Raw genomic sequence first — 353 nt, 5'->3', positions numbered from 1 at the left:
TACTATTCATTTAAAACTGAAATTAAAGTTGGCTCCAGCTTGGCCAGCGTGGCTCAGTGGTTGAGCATCGACTTGTGAACCAGGAGGTCATGGTTCAATTCCCAGTCAGGACACATGCCTGGGTTGCAGGCTCGATCCCCAGTAGGGGGCGTGCAGGAGGCAGCCAATTGATGATTCTCTCTCTCTCTCTCTCCCCTCCTCTTTGAAATATATATATGTGTGTGTGTATATATATTTCAGTTGGCTCCGTTGATAAAAGACAAGCTTGCAGTTTGGGGTCCTTTGTTACACAATCAGGGAAAGCTGAACAAAGAAGAGAAATGGATCCCAGGAAAAAGGAAAGGCTGGAGCTC

General features: G+C 46.5%; 1 protein-coding gene across 1 annotated transcript in view; it reads right to left on the bottom strand.

Annotated features, from left to right (window-relative positions):
* Positions 1 to 353, bottom strand: part of PLK5 (polo like kinase 5) — a gene marked incomplete at both ends in the record, with an annotated part of 7,724 nt that overhangs the window by 2,347 nt on the left and 5,024 nt on the right. The gene's annotated exons all lie outside the window — the stretch shown is intronic.

Source organism: Myotis davidii, unplaced genomic scaffold (genome assembly GCF_000327345.1).
Source record: "Myotis davidii unplaced genomic scaffold, ASM32734v1 scaffold198, whole genome shotgun sequence".
Taxonomy (NCBI): domain Eukaryota; kingdom Metazoa; phylum Chordata; class Mammalia; order Chiroptera; family Vespertilionidae; genus Myotis; species Myotis davidii.
This window is presented reverse-complemented; position numbering and strand designations above follow the sequence as displayed.